The sequence below is a fragment of the Neltuma alba genome, unplaced genomic scaffold (assembly GCF_004799145.2).
Source record: "Neltuma alba isolate B1F8T4 unplaced genomic scaffold, ASM479914v2 tig00012000_pilon, whole genome shotgun sequence".
In the NCBI taxonomy this organism is placed as follows: Eukaryota; Viridiplantae; Streptophyta; class Magnoliopsida; order Fabales; family Fabaceae; genus Neltuma; species Neltuma alba.
This window is the reverse complement of record NW_021636573.1, coordinates 693010-709306: the sequence shown is the minus strand read 5'-3', so window position 1 is coordinate 709306 and position 16297 is coordinate 693010.

The window sequence follows — 16297 nt, the reverse complement described above, 5'->3', positions numbered from 1 at the left end:
AAGACACATAATGGTTAGTTATTATTCAAAAATGAGTTTTTGGCCACAATAGCTGACCCTAACATGAAAGACAAAGAAAAAATAGATGCTATGTCAAATGTATGGAAAGCTCTGTCCACTGAAGAGAAAATGAGATACATCGAGGAGGCGAAGAAAATAAGGCCGCAAAAGGAAGAAAAGGAGAAAAAGAAACATTTACCAACCAAACCCATTCGCGAGTGTCCCTGAAGGGTTTAAGAAAATTATTGTACTTTGTGAATAATAATGAAGACTTAAGGGAGAGGGTTGAGAGGATAGGCTTTAGGAGACAGTTAAAGGTTGGATTAAAGAGACTACCCTATGATCTCATTCTAACCATGCTGAGATCATATGACTTACCAACACATCAATTTACAATCAGGAGGAAATTAGAGGAAATAGGAGCAAAAGATGTTGAACAGCTTTTAAGAATCCGTAACGGTGGGGAGAATTTGACAACTAAACTTTTCGAGGGTACTGCTATGTATAAGGACCTAAAAAATGAATATCAGAGAGTGTTATTTAGTAAAATACTGAAAGACATTGCTTTGAAGGAGGAGGATGATAGATTTGAGCTTTTATTTGTGCTATACACACTAGGTACTTTTCTATATATGAAATCAAGTTCAAAAGTGAGTGAGAAATTGGTTAGAGTCATGCTTTATACAATAGTTGACTTTGAAAAGTATGATTAGGCTACTTATATTATAAAGAAGCTCTGGAAAGAAATGAGAGACTAGGTGAAAGCGTATAGATAGAGTAATGAAGGGTAGGAGAGCAGCATTGTTAGTAGCTGCATATACTTGCTTTTGGTATGACTATTTTGTTTGTCATTGTGTTTGCATTTTATTACCAATATGCATAACATTAATATTGCATATATGTGGCTGGCTTGTAGTGCAATTGAATACTGGACAGATCAGAAGATAAAAGAATTGCCCAGTAAGGAAAGGAAGAGTGTTAGGAGAATTACTATGCAAAAAAAGGCAATGAAGTTGTGACTAGGAAAGAAGAAAGGATAAGTGTAAAGTTTTTGGACCCAGTATGTGATATAATTGGTAAACTGAACTTTTTATTTACTAACCTGAACTTCTTATTTGCCATAGTTAAGTTTTCGTTTGCTAAACTTAAGTTGTGATTCACTATAGCGAGATAGAACTTTGCCATAATTAACTTGCAACTTGGCAAACCGAAGTTGTTATTTGATATACTTATGTTGTGATTTGCTATATTCAACTTGTCATTTGCTATATACCATTTGGTATACTGAAATTGTGATTTGGTATACTTAAGTTATGATTCGGTAAAGTGAAGTTGTCATTTTCTATAGTTAGGTTGTCAGTTGTCATACTTAAATTGTGACATAGGGAGAAATAAAGTTATTATTTGCCATAGTGAACTTATCATTTAGCATACTTAAGTTGTGATTTGACATATTTAAGTTGTCAATCACTATAATGATATATAATTTTTTATAGTGAACTTATCATTTGCTACAATGAACTTGTCATTTGACATACTTAAATTGTAATTTGGTATATTGAAGTGTCATTCGCTATAGTGAACTTGTCATTTGCTTAAGTGAAGTTGTTATTCTTTATATTTAATTGCTAAATGTCTTTTGCATGCAGGAGCTAAAAAAGTTATGAAAGTGCCTAATGAAAAAGATAGAGGAAGGGCAAAAAATGCTGATAAAAATGGTGGATAAGGAGCTGTTGAAGGTGCAAATCCCAAGACAGGAAAATGGTAGGAATGGTAACTCAAGAGAAAAGGCTTAGGTTGAGACAGTGCCTACAAATATTAGAGATTCTGAAGATGATAAAGAGGACAGGTGTAATAATGATGACACAACTTAGAAAAAAGAGAAGGATGAAAGAGACAGTAAATATGGAAATAGTCATGGGAAGGGTGACAGGAAGGGTGAAAAGGAGGATGATAGTGAGAATGAAGAGAAGGACAAAGAGGGTGATGGGGATGATAATGATATAAGTGAAGGGGACAGTGAACACAAGGGTAATGGGAAGGATAATGACAAGTAAATGTATAAAATGAAAAGTGATATACCATGAACTAGTTCCCCATATAGAAGTGTCACCTAGTGTTGAAAGTTATGATACAAAGGGTGATATACCTATAGCCAATTCTCCTATGGAAGTGTCACCCAGCGTTGAAGGTGATAATGTAGAGGGTGACATACGAATAGATGTATCCCCCTGGCCATTGTTCAATATGTTAAGCCTATTCCAGAACCTGTATCTGTGGAGCCACAACAAGTAAGGAGATCTACTATGGTTCACTTTAGCAAGATCATGTTGCCTTCGTTGGCATTGAAGGCACAATCTAGAGTGAAGAGGCTTGTGAAGCTCAAGGATATTTTTTTCACCTTAGTCAGTTGAACTGTCAAAGGTGATGAGGGTGACATGTAAGCAAAATTCTTATCTTATGTGATGTTATTTTTTGATGACATGTTAGCATAACACATCTACTGACTCACTCGAATAAGTTTCAGTCCTTTGATTAGAACATTCAATAAAGACATCCCCCGATAATTGCCGTATTTGCTTGGTGGAAATAACAGAGTAAGTAACAAGATGATGTCATTGGTCTGTAAGGTTGTGGTGCAAGAGCAGTAGGATGTTGAAGAGCACGTTAGAAGGCATATATTTGATGCATACTTCATAGTGAGCTTTCTATAATATTGTGGTTTCAACTACAGATATGCTAATTACTAATGTACTTTGTAAATTTACAGGTTTGCAAAGGAAAATGGGAGAATAAAGTGTGTTACTATGAATACTAAGTTCCTTTTATGCATTTCACAGGCTATAATGATCCGTGATCCAGCTTGTTAGGATCCTAACCAACATGCACGACAAATACTTCCAGATTACGTTGGGTACAACAAAGGCGACTGCAACTTGATTATGGGTCCTGCTCTTGTTAGAGAGCATTGGTTCTACTTCGCTCTTGAACCAAAGACCATAAAGTTCAATATCCTTGATTCTATGCGAATAAGTTTAGAACATAAAATACCACCTCTAAATAGAAGAAGGCAGCCACTTATGACCCTCAAGAAATGGCCATCACAGACTATGTAAGAAGATGTTTATCACCGTTGTATGTTAGATAGGGAAATGATAGTTTTATATTATTATCCTTTTGATGAATATGATATATGTGCAAAGGGATCAGTTCAAAGACATACTTTATCTAGTTAGACCAGATTTGATTCATAAGATAAATTTGGAAATTGTCCAGCATAACATAGCTCAGCAAAATAATTTGTGAGTGTATACATCCTATTCATGTTATATGTTGTTTGGCTGTGTTGATTTGAGGAGCTTAAATTATTAGGATAGTGTTGTGGGCAGGCAGGACTACGGTGTGCATATCCTCATATGGCTTAGCAAATAGGAACCTGATGTTCCCCTTGAGTACAATCAGGTAATGTGGTTACCTTATTTATTGTATAATCAACGGCAGTTATCTATGATTCATTGGGTGTTAAATTTGTTGTGCAGGCTGATGTGTCTGCTTTTCGATACAAGCTAATATGGTGGTTGGTAAATCATGATGACAATGAATGTTGTTAAAATGCATACCATCTTATCTCACAACCAAAGAAGGGATCAATGACTAAGAAAAGGAGAAAGTCTTCATAGAGTAAGAAATAGGAACATGTGGATATAATGTGGATAATTTTGGAGAGCATTTAACTTATACTCTATAAATTTTACTTACTTTCTAAGTAGACTCATTTTTTAATAATTAATGTCAATTGTGCATTAGTTATGATATGATTGGATTGATGTTATAACAGTACTTACATTTCAAGTGACAATTTCCACAATTGTTAGGCCAATATCAAGTTTACTAAGGTAAATGACAACTTTAGTAACGCATGTATCAAGTTCTGATAAGTATTTGATAGGACTTTAAATTTCTATGATAAAGTGACAATTTCCATAATTCCTGGGCGAATGACAACATCAATAAAATGAATGACAAGTTTAGTAAAACCAATGATAACTACTGTGATAAATCCTGATTTTATATTGATTTTTCATATCTTATTTAGGATTTTTATCAATTAAATTGGGCTTAATTGCATTTATTATAATTAATTGGGATTAATTGTGATTGGATGAAAATATTGCTAAAAAGAGCAAAAATATCATATTTTTATGATTTAGTTTAACTGATTGATTTTTTGGAAAAAAATCATATCATATTATCTCAGATTTTGTTATAGAAAATTTAGGAGATATTGTAAGGTTTGAATTTAGGGTTGCATCATCATCACCTTCTGAAAAAAAAAAAAAAAAAAAGGAACAGTGGTGGCGGCAAGGCTTCAATATGCATCTTTGTGTGTGTATATATATATATGACCGCAGGGAGAGAAAAAAAAAGGCACCGCACACCAGCCCCCAATCTTCGTACACCCATCCACGCCACCTCGCCATCCTTCATCATCATTCTCGGTTTTCTTCATCAACTCTGAAACAAGGGAGGCAGCAAGTTGCGACCTTCACTGTTTGAGTAACTGCCAGCAAGTTTGAAGCATCATCGTCACCTTCCTTTTTCCTCCATCAACACCGGCGAACAAACTCTCTCTCTCTCTGCATCAGTTCCTCCGTCACTGCCTTCAGCCAGACCCACAGCGCCTATTTATTCTTCTTCCATGGCCAAAGTACACATTGAGCTGATGTTGGGAGAAATTCAAATCATGTCCGGCTAATTTCATCGAGCTTCTTGGAGATGGAGCATTGGGTTTAAGCTTCAGAGTTAATTAGGGGAGTTTTTCTGTTTCAATTCTTTTAATTTAATTGAGTAATGGATTTTTTGAGTTAGAATTAATATTATTTAATTAAATTTTCTGAGATTATTAGTTGTAATTCTTAGTTTAGAATTGAATTTTTGTGATTGAGATTGGATTTTGCAATTTGAGATTTATATTTATATCCAGTTTAGAGTTCTATATGGTTATGCTATTCATTCATAGTTTGGATGAATGTTATAATTGTATGGTACTTATTGAATATCTCAAGTTGAGTGTTCTTTACATAGAGACCCGAATTACATTAATCTAATCTTAATTGCACACTAATCGGTTTTCAAAGGTAATTTTAATTGGTAATTGTAGCTAGAGTCTTAGGACATCTATTAATTAAGATTGCTTGACTTAATCAGTGATTAAGGTTATGATTTTAAATTAGTGAACAAAATAACTCCTAGATCATTTTGAGCAAGGATAACCCAATTTCCATTTTTCAAGAAGCATTATCTCATATCTCCTTAAAATCCAAAATTTTCATTTGCTACTTTTTTTTTAATTAATTTTCTTTCAATTTCAATTTCAATTTGGAATTATCTTTCAATTTTTATTATATTAAAAAAATCCCAAAAATAAATCTCTTTTTAATAGCAATTTTGATTTTTAGTTAATTTAGGAACTAGTTAATTTTTTGCTCCAATAAGAGAACGACTTTGGTTTGCATCACTTGTTGCATTCTAAATTCCATAATTCCTGGGCGAATGACAGCATCAATAAAACGAATGACAAGTTTAGTAAAACCAATGATAACTATTGATAAGCTGTTTATAAAAATTTGAGATTCTCTGTTAAAATGACTGAATTTCTAGATTTCTTTAGGATATGACACGTTCATTAAGTCAAATAATAACTTCAATGGAACGAATGACAACTTCTCATATGCTACTCATAAAAATTTAAGATTCTCTGTTAAAATGACTGAATTTCCAGATTTTTTTAGAAAATGACAACTTCAGTAAGGCAAATGACAACTTCTGATAGGCTACTCATACAAATTTAAATTTTTTTTATCAAATGACGATTGCCATATTTCTTTGACAATAATCAATTCTGATAAGCAATTAATGACAAGTTTAATAAGGCTAATGACAATTTCTGGTAAGGTATTCATAGAAATTTAAATTTCTCTGTTGAAATGACAATTTCTAGATTTTTCTTTATAGCAGCCAATTCTGACAAGTAATTTATGATAAGTTTAGTAAGGCAAATAATAAGTTCAGTAAGGCCAATGATAACTTCTAATAAGGTATTCACCTAGATTTAAATTTCTCTTCTCAAATAACAATTTCCAAATTTCTATTACAGCAATTGGTTTTTACAAGATTCAGTGATAGGTACACATTAACATGCTCTATCCACTTAAGGTCCTTTGTTACCAAACATAAAACTTACAAAAATATATGTGCACATCTACCTATACTCTTCTCCCAAAAAAATTAAGGGTGGCACCTATATACACCAAAAATAGTTAATTGCCCCATTTGTAAGTTGACTTCAGCTTGGGTTAGGATTTTTGTAAGTCCTCTTTATATGTTCAGGCTGGTGACATCTAGTGCAATAATATATTTTTTTTGTTCTAGAATTGTGATTCCTTCTTGTTTGTTCTTGGTCTTTCAGGAAGCCTAGTAGTGATTAGAGGTAAAAACAAGGTTTGGGTACAAGATTCTCAAACATATAGTCATTTAGGTCAGTCATATCAATTGTCACCACTGCAACCATACTCTGGCCATAGATTTTCTATTAGGATGAATGTTTGTAACACTTTTGAATATAATCATAAACATTTCCCCCTATGGTCTTAATGGCTACACAAGCATGTAAGCATGAAATTCCTAATATTTACCAAGCTCCACAACTGTATTGGTGTAGGACAAGGTCTACTCTTTGGTCTCCACATGATATGCGCATGCATGTTCTTCCCCCTCCATAATTCTCACAGTGCATATACTTATTGAAATGCACATGTTCCAACACTTTTGCCTTTATTTTTGGCCCAACGCAATTACCCTACTTAGTCATTACCACATATGATTCATGCATTTTTCTTGCTACTTTCTCCTGGTGCTCATAAATCATTTGGGCCACGTTATGCCTCTTCTCCCTTACCATTCAAGTATTGAAAGATTTAGCTAAATTAGTTGTATATTATCCCATCTTTTATATGGGAACTTGTTCATTGCCTACCTATTCACATCATCTTGATTGATAACCCAACTAGCAATGACTCCCCGTGCGATGCACGGGAAGAATTTACTTCAATGCAATTAATTACTCCTTCCAGTTTTATTTATAAGTTTTATTTTTAAAAAAATGTCTGATCCAAAATATAAACTTCATTCTTGAGTTTGTATAAATATTTATTATTTGTTTCCTATTTTGCATACTCCCTCTATCTCATTAATATTACCCTCATATATTCTCTTTCATAGTTTTTTTATTTATTGTTTTTCTTATTTACTCTCTTAATAAATAAGGGCAAATTTTTAAAAAAATTTCTAACTCATTTATTACTTTTAACTAATTTTAACTGCTAGTTCATTAAATATGATTCGATTATTTGAAGCTTATATATAAAACCAAAGGGAATAATAATCTCAATTCATTATAATCTTCACAACTCCAAATTATCAACACAATATCATTGTAATCTATGCACCAAAAATGCTACAATCACCTTTGTATAACTAAATCTCAACTCAATCTCAATAACCTTGTACTTCCTAAAAATCAAACCTTACCAATAAAATCTTTATTTACAAATAGTAAATACAAAAACAATTATATCACTTGAAGAAAAAAATTACTATATAACATACTTTCTATTTTACTTGAATCGTAAGTGGTCAAATAGATTTTCTAAAAGCCAATTTCATCATGTCACAATAACTATCAACAGTAAGCATCACAAGCGCAAAATTATACACATATTGGTTATCCAACTTCCTTACATACAATCTCAATGTTTCCATCAAATATCAAATAATTATTCAATTTGTTGTATGAAAATTTCGAAACACCTCTGTTTATCAATATTGGTAGTTCTTGGCCTTTGTTGTCCCTATCATGCAAAAAAGATCTTCATCATTCAATACTTTTCACCCATAAAAGAACATCATATAGTTGGAAACCTTAATTTTTATTAACAGTAAGCATCACAAGCCCATATAGCTTAATAATTGCTCTTAATTTTAATGGTAATTGCAAATGAAAGAGTAATTAATTGAAAACTCTCTTCTTTTTCATACAGAAAGGCACATGACTATTATTAGAAGGATTCACGTACATTCAAGGCATTAGATGCTTTTGATTTGCATTTAATCTGCTCAATATTATAACTTCAATTACAAATTTGATTACCAAGATGAGTAAAACAATAAAGAAATCTTGAGCAATTTTGTTTCATTTGTATGTGCCTTAAAGAAGGGACCGGTGAATTTTGGTTTTTGAAACCTGTGTTCCTAGAAAACCAAAATGCCTTGCCTTAGAAACTTGATCAGAAACCAATGACAGATCAGACTTACGACATATGCAGATCCTGTAAAGATTACAAATACTCAACTAATAGATCCTGGTAGGCCGAATTCAATCCAAGAATTTGAGGGATATCTGTCACAATCCTACAGTCATCATCTCTCCTCTGTAAGAACGCCATATGAGGAAGTGGATAATAGCTTCAATATAAATATGATAATTAGTAAATCCAAGATTTAACAATTACAGCATGAAGAGATAGAAAAGAAAGCACAAAAAGCCGCACAACAAAATCGCAAGTGAGATCTTTGCCCAAAGTGCACATTGAAATAAATAGGCATGTGGCCGAAATCCCATTTCCATCATTCCATGAATCCCTCAAGAAATCCCTGCACTACCTGCTATTACATAAGTGGCGCATGCTGAAATAATAATTCCCCACAGCTTGTAATATCTAAAACCAACGGGTAAATCCTTCTAGCCCTGCTAGCCCCAAATAGATACAGATAGATGGCCATACTTTGCTTTTTCATAATTAAAAGAATTGAATCGTCTTCTCATTCCTTCGTGTATATATGGCTTTAATCACTACCTTTTATGATTACCAGATATTTTGGTAACCAATATAGCGGATCACATAACAGGATAAACTATAATACTTGTTCGAGTAAAATTATCATACCAATGCATATAGGATGAATGAAGGTCAATAATCACATGAGAGGGGAAAAAAACTGAATAAACATAAATAAACCGTCTTGAAATTAATTGGCAAATAACATCCACACTCGTCTTGTTTTTATTTGAATGGCAACACTGAGATACATAGGAGTGGTTGATTCTTTCATTATTACCATCGGATACATCAAGCAATAAAATTAAGAAATATCGGAAGGTCAAGCATACTAAATAGCAAGTCTGACATTAACTGTCGTGCAAGTAATGTTCATTGAGTTTCCAAAGAGTATTTGGTTTTGTTTTGATTGGCATCACTTTGCAGCAGGAGTTACTTGTCAATCATGATAATAACATGCATGAGAATTTCAGAACTTCTTGGATTGTGTATCACCAATTCTGCACAAGTATGGTTTAGTTCATAGCAAATAGGCAAGCTTAACTTACTCATTGATCTCATCCATTCAAAGAGCAACATTCAAACCGTCACGCGTGGCATTAACTCGGAGATAAAACAGTATAAGATCATTACACCATATCTGAATTCTCTGAAAAATCAAGGATGATATCTTTGGCAATCTTTCTGGCATTTTCGTATGGACTTATTGGGAACTGAGATTCGAAAGCACACCTTTGGCCCAAAAACAAAGATATAGAAGAACACCAGTGTCAACACTATGTCCCCACTGGCATCACCGAACAACATAATCAAAACATTAAAACTTAGACTTTTCAGCCACCATGGAAAATGAAAAAGTAAAACATGTCTTAGTCAACATATGCTTCAAAAGCAGGATTTTTATTCAGCAACCATCCCTACTGACTAAATGGGAGTTATAATAAAACAAAGAGTACCATTCCCGTGGAAGAAATGTATTGATGGAAAGGAAGGAGAAGGATGACCTTTCTAACTAAGTGGCGGCGGCGACAGCTGCGTAAGGTAGTAGCTGGACCAATCCTACCTCTTCCCGACAATGAAGAAGAGAGGGAGAAGGTTTTGATGCAAAATACCCTATGAGCAGTAATGGCAATGAACCGGAGCGACAACAAAGGAATGATTTCCTGCCGCAACGTAATGAAAGTTGAGTTCGACAAGCTTATTGCAGAATAGTGAAGCTTCAGTAAGGAATATAAGATGATACAAGCAGAAAAAGATGAAGAATAAAAAGAAAGAATTATCAAATGAACTTGAAAATGTATTGACGGAAGCAGCATGGACGGCTCTTGAAAATGGGGTATTTACAATCTAGGGAGAGGATAAAGCTTCCGTTTGAACATGAGAATGAAAACCCCTTTGAAAAGAAAATTTGCCTCACATCGGGAAGGAAAAATTCAGTGAATGAACAATGGGGGAAGGACGAGTTCAAACGTGTGCCCTAGCGATAATGTAAAAAGAAGAACCAAAGAAGGGATAATGAATCAATGTGGATGGAGGGAATTTCAAATTTTGAAATTCAAATATGCCAAATGTGCGCCCTGGTGATGAAGCCACAAAAATAGAGCCGGCACTGTTCATTAAGTCGACACTGTTCATAGAACAGTAAAATGAGAGAGGAGCCGTAATGAAGACGACATTGGCTCGGCTTGACACTGATTTTTATTTATTATATAGGTTGATCATATAACTTATAAGACATGGTTCTAAGTTCATCCAAGACGTGATCAAACTCATTCACAAGTCTTGCATAAGTCACTTTATCCAGTAGCTTCAATGCATCTTCTTTTGAATTTTCAATTGTCCTCCTCCAATCTCTGTTTAATTTGATATGTTTAGAACTAAAGTTCTCTTTTACACATCTATAACATTATGTAGGCCTTTCATCCCCAATTATTACTTGCACAGCTCCTATTATGGAATTATGTTGGTTAGACATAATAGTCAATTGCATTGAACCATGTATCTGTTTAATCTTGTGAAAAAACTACGTCCAGTCCTCAAGACTCTCTCCTTTTACCACTGCTATTGCGAAAAACAATACTCCCTCCATTCCTTATTATAAGAGACATTTGATGCTTATGGTATATTCCTATATATAAGAGACACTTACAAGTTGTCTCTACTTTTTTGTGTTGATTTACTATTTTACCCATATTTATTATCTCCAACTCACACTCTCTCTCCCTCCCATTTCTCTTTCTTTCAATAATTTAATTGTTCTCTCTCATGCTCTCTCTCCTTATTAATGAGGGCATTTTTGAAAAAAAATTATACTTTTTACACATTAATTGTTCTTAACTAATTTTAACTTTTTTTTTATCAACGTACTTCAGTTATTTATCTCTTATAATAAGGAACGGAGGGAGTAACTTATTATCCGCATCATATACCAAAGCTAACAGTAAGGTCCCCTTATATGGACTACTTAAATGAGTATCATCAACGTATAATATAGGCCTTGCACTGTTACAAAAAGTCATCAATACATGCAACATATGTAATGAACACATACTCAAATCTATTACCAATAGAGGCCCATTTAGTAACTGTTTTGTCATCAATTTCCTTTAATCTTTCATATAACCATGGTGTTAACATATAGGACTGTTCTAGTTTTCCACATATTTCTTCCATTGCCTTTTCCTTTGATCTATAGGCCTGATAATTTGTAAGTCTCACACCATACTTCCTCTCCAACATCTTTCTTATCTCAATGGGCCATTTTTCAACATGGTCTCTTATCTCCTCAACTATTACTGATGATGTCAACACAACACTCTAACTATGAGTCACAATCAGATTATCTTATGCTAAATGAATGTACTCATTGCAAAATGTAGTCACACATAATAAAGGAGTGTCCTTCCTAACAGCATTTCCACATATCTTCCAAGGATGCCTTTTTATATTACACCTCACATTCATCTTCTCCTTACTATTCTTGACATATCTCACTGCAAACTTCTCTGTAATGCTAAACTTGTACACAACTTCCCTAAAAGCAACAACATGTAGAATATATTGGCCTACTCCTACAAACACTCCTGCCTATTTCATACAATTCATCTCACCTATTAGTGCTTTCTGACTCTTTAAACTACTACACATGGTTCTCTGACTTGATCCACCCCTTCAAAAGTCATGTATTCACCTCCATTCTCAAGATTCACTGGCTCATGTTCATTACCAATAGTCATTTGAGCTTCATTCATTTCTTGTGAAAGTCCCAACAAATTCTCAATCCTGCCACTATAATACCAAGTTAGGACACCTATATTTACATGACAGGTTTGATTATCATAGTAACAACTATGTTAATAAACATGACAACTTTAGTTACAAAAATAACACGTCTGCATATAGTAATTATAACATTAGTAAGTGAAATGAATGGTCTAGAGATGGAAACTCCTCTTTATAAAATAACATGTCTGCATAGCTAAATAATAGCTGAGCGTATGATTATTACAACTTTAGTAACTAAAATAACGAGTCTGTATATACAAACTATATGTTAGTAAAATAACATGTCTACATAGATAAATAACAAGTCCACATATGATAATTACAACTTTAGTAAGCTAGAGAACAAGCCTCCATGTAAAAACTACTTGTTAGTGAAATAACATGTTTACGTATCTAAATAACAAGTCTTTATATGGTTATTACAACTTTAGCAAGCAAAATAACAAGTCTAAATATGGAAACCACTACTTTGTCAAATAACAAGTTTGTATTTCTAAATGACAAGTTTAGAAATGGAAATGACATGTCTACTAAGTTGAATAACAAGTTTGGATATAGAAATTACAACTTAGGACTGCAACATCGTTAATATAATTACAACATTTCTATGCAAATTAGCAACAATCTATTAGCAAATAATAAAATTCAATTCAAAAATATAACCACTTACATGTATGCATCATTCATTGCTCTAGGTTCCTTGTCATTCCCCTTCCCTCCTATATACACACGACTACTACTGTCATTATATCTAAACAAATTGGAGATATCACTATCATCATAAAGATCAATCAATGTACTCTCACCAAACTTAACTTTATACTTAATCTCATTTCCATTACCATTATTTAGAGTCGATAATGTGGGTTAAACCTGCGAGTCTAACCCGTTAACCTATCAAAAATGACGAGTTCAGGTTGGCCAAAAGCCAACCCACCACTACCTCAAAAAATTTAACCAGCACCATCATAAGCCGAACCCGTGACGGGTTGGTCCACTAACCCATGGGCCAACCTGCCTATTTTCTTTAAAAAAATATATATTAAATGATGAAGATAGAAGCAAGACAGACTTCCACTTCAAACGTCATTGCCATTAGAGATAATTAGATCAAGCGAGTTATTTAGTATTGCACGTTGGTTTCATTGGAAAAAAATTTGTGACCTTGTGTATTATCATATTTGGAAATTAGACAATCATATATTGTTTGTATTTTAATGTGTTGTAATTTTTATTCAGATTTTTGTAATATTTTATATCATTTCTAATGTTTTTATTTTTGATTACATATAACTACTAACATTAAAAAAAAAGAAAAATACAAAATACAAAAGGTATTTTGGCAAGTTAGTGGGTTAGCCAACCCGTTAATAAATGAGCCTTCTAAACCCACACCAAGTAACCTGTAACCCACCACCCGTATTACCAGCCCTACCATCATTGCCTATCCATTGTGATATTATTCCACACAACTCATTTAGTGTTATTCATGCTTTCATACTAGTGACCCTTACACTCCCTCCAATATATTTAACTCCCCCTTCACAATTTGCTTCAAAATGCCCACCAACATGGACGTAATAGAACAACTCCTTCCTACGGATTCTCCCATTATTGAAATTTATTTTTCATACTAACCTGCAACAAAAATTTACATTTAGTCAATACATCAGTTTCACTAATAAATATTTATACATTTATTCCATCAACTCAATCATTTACATAACAAAATAAAAACCAGCGACCTAGTGTCTTCCCAAAATCTCTTTAGAGCTTGACAACTTCAACATTCAAAATCACGGCATCCTCATTCCCTCCGTCCACTACAACACCTGAAACTTCACACTCAAACTAACAGCCATTATCCTGCCCACACTCTACCAAACCACTAAATTCCTAACGCTTCACTATCACCACTAACACCATGCACTGCAAATGACAGATCACCAATCACAATAGAAAAACAAAAATATCCCTCCTCAAACTAACTACAACCTCCTACAACTAATATCTTTTATCTTCAACTATACCTCTCATTCCCTTCCTTCCTCAATCCTCCCCACTCACACAACAAATATGAAAATAAAGAATATCACAATGCCCATCTCTTAGAGGGAAGAGTAGAAGAGAAGTTTAGTCAGTAAGTTACTTACTTGATTACCAATGTTGGATGCTCTTCAATCCCAATATCACATGCACGTAGGGTCTTCTTCCCCCAGCTCTTCCACCATTAAATTTCTTGTCTCTACCTTGATTAAAGAGTCGGAATTACTGAGGGGCATTTCGGATATTTTACCATCATTTCATATTTGCAACAGATGACCATGCTTGCTGAGGCCATCTTTCATACTAAGAAACCCATTTAGCAATTTCACATATTGGGGGTCTTTATTTGCCATTTTTTCCTTTTTTTTCAAATAATTATTTTTTAATGTTTTTATCATGTTGGACATATACTTGAGCAATTTATTTAATGTAAACATAAAAAATCTAATTGAAAATTTGATTAATTATATAAATAAATGTATGATTAACTAAGCATGTTTGCAAACATTTGCAACAAATTTTCTAATTAAAAAATTTAGTTTATAAATTTAAATGATTTGAATAAGTTCTTTAAAAATGTGATGAAAAAACTTACATTATTTATACCATATGATGGAAAAAATATGTGTGAAAAATATTTTTTTTACAATTGAAAAGAAACCTAAATAATAAGTTTCAATAAATGTGATAAAAATTAAAATTATAAAATTTTATAATATAATCAAAATTAATAAGTTTTGTACCATAGTAAATATTTTGAAAGTATATTTTTTGTACAAAAAATATTTTCTTTACAAATACAACTCTTATGTTAATAAGGGGTATATTGGTTGAAACAAAATTTTAAGAACCAAACTTAATGGTCAACTAACTATTGAATTGATGGAAATAGAATCTTAGGTATATAAAAGAGGTTTATGAGACATAGATTTTGATTTTAAAAGAGGTTTATACATTTTTTTAAGATAGAGGGAATGTTCTTTGTGATTTAGATAAAAAGGAGAGATAATTAGTGTATTTTGCTCTAAATTATATATCGGTTTATAAATTAAATAAATTAGTTTATAACAATGATAAATATGGGGATAAAATAAATGTTGGGATTAAAGTATAATTTTATTGAAAAGTGTTTAGTAAGATGCAATGGATATCTTGAATATTTAAAGGCAAAATATTCCATCAACGTCTTAAACACAACCGAATTCTACAGAATAACTGATGTGGGGCCAGAAGGCCTTTGCAGAAGAGGATCACAAGTACGAAGATATTGCCTTCTTTTAGCTGTTCTTATAACTACTTTAGGGTTAGAAGTTGTTTGGATATTCTAAAAGTATTTTTTCATAAATTGAGACAAATTTTTTCATATATTTATCTCGTATATTATAAAATTACTTTTAAAACTATAATTGGTTTCCATCCAAACATCCCTTATACATAAAACATTTTGGGAAGCAATTATGACAAAATAAAAAAAAGACTAATTGATTACTGATTGAAACTGACATGGATTAGACTAAATGTTGATGCTTCAATCAATTAATATTTGGAAACAAGGTGCATGTGGAGGGCTTTTTAAGAATAAGAATGAAAGTTGGAAATGCAGTTTCGTGAGGGGGGAAAAAAAAAAACAGAGAGAAAAATTGGGCTATCACCCGGGTGCTCTATGTAATAAGCATTAGAGGAGGGTTGAAGCTTTGTTGAATTCAAGGGTTGCTAAATTGTAGAATAGTTTCGAACGTTGATCATGTGCAATTGGGAGATATACTGAGTGGCGCATGAAAATTGTCTCAAAATATGATTGTCGAGGAGAGCATCATCAAGAGCCTCCATCCCATTCTTTTTCCAGCCACAACTATTTTTTTATTGGAAGTAATCATACTTGAGTGTTAAATATGAACACTTCTTTCAGTAAAGATTTGAGCCTCTGCCATATTGCATAGACGTTATATGACTTGATTTGACTAGGAAAGATACTCAATATTACTGCCAAAGAGGCTTTTTTCCCTCTTTGGAGTGCCTAAAATTAGATTGATTATTTAACCGATCGAGACAGTAATTTAAGAGTCAGT